Source organism: Nannospalax galili, unplaced genomic scaffold, assembly GCF_000622305.1.
Source record: "Nannospalax galili isolate Female #2095 unplaced genomic scaffold, S.galili_v1.0 scaffold329, whole genome shotgun sequence".
Lineage (NCBI taxonomy): Eukaryota > Metazoa > Chordata > Mammalia > Rodentia > Spalacidae > Nannospalax > Nannospalax galili.
This window is the reverse complement of record NW_008360321.1, coordinates 3530798-3532257: the sequence shown is the minus strand read 5'-3', so window position 1 is coordinate 3532257 and position 1460 is coordinate 3530798.

Below are 1460 nucleotides of genomic sequence, written 5' to 3'. Positions count from 1 at the left end.
AAAAAAAGAATTAGGATTATTTTTCTTACTCTAGCAGGTAAGAACACACTTTTGAGTCATCAGGGAAGTTTTCACTGAGAGCTAGAGGAAGACTTTTTACAGGATTTGGATTTGAATTAGTGTCCTAAAGGAGATTTAGGAGAGTAAGGTGCAGCACTGAAGTTGATAATGCCCAGAAATGGGTTCAATTCTGTGATCAGGTACCTCAGGAATTTTTATTTAGGGAATGAGATTAAATGTAAATGGAAACGTAATGTAAATGCAAATGGAAACGTAAATGGAAACCACATGCATCATTGAAAGGAGAGATATTTACCTCTTTTAACTCTAAGAGGAGGGTATGTAATCCTTTATGGTTTGTTATGTCCTTGTGCTGAGTTTGCATCTTCAATATTCCACAAAGGCCCATGTGTTGAGGGCTTAAGCCCTACTTAGGCTTTGATGCTACTGGGAGGTGGTAGAACCTTTGGGAGGGGGTAGAGCCTAGTGGAAGGAAGTTATTAGGCAAATGTCCTTGGAAGACAGATTGGGATCCTGACCCCTTCCTGACACTCTCTTTGCTTTCCTTTTGTCATGAGGTGACCTCTTCTACCATTTGCTCCCACCATGGTGTACCAGTCCACTAAGGACCCAATACAACCTGGGTCAAGCAACATAATTGGAAACCTATGAAGCTTTGAGCCAAAATGAACCTTTTCTTTATTAAGTTATATCCCAAGTATTTGTTTTTGCAGCAGAAAGCTGACTAACATACTTTGTCTTTTTCCAAACATGATTCTGCGGTTTGGAAAAAAACATGTGTGATGTGTGATGGTTGTTTTCTGTGACTGCTGACTTCATTCCTGTTAGGCTCTTACTTCCTGCTGCTGGAAGGACTGGGTTTTACTTTCTTACAAGCTGAAAACTGGTTACTAGACCAGTTTCTCAACTCAAGAATGTTAGATCTGATAAGGGAAGAATGCTCTAAGATGTTAATGTGGATGTAAATTTAAGCCAAGAGCCTGCAAGTAGAGGGTAAAGCTAGAGGAAGAGGACACTGTATTATAAATATAGGACACTGTATTATAAATACTTGAATAACTCCTGAAGGACAGGGATGTAGGTAAGTGGTAAAGGGTTTGTTTAGCATGTCCTAGGCCCCCCCTGGAGTCCCCCCCACCCCCAACACACGCCAAAACAACCATCCTTTGGAGTCTAATCAATAAAATGAAAACACCAAGAATATACTTATCCTACAGGAAAACAAAAATGAATGGCTGCACTTTTATCTTTTAATAAAAGTCTTCTTCTGTTCCAACATTACTGTTCAGACCCTAGCAACATGAGTCTTCCAAACCTCACTGAGCCCCATATTTTCAGCTTTCATAGGTAGTTTAGAGAGACTGTCAATGGGTTGATTTTAGCACCTTTCATTCATCTTTTAGGCACTTTGAGATATTAAAAGGCAAGTGACTTCTTGT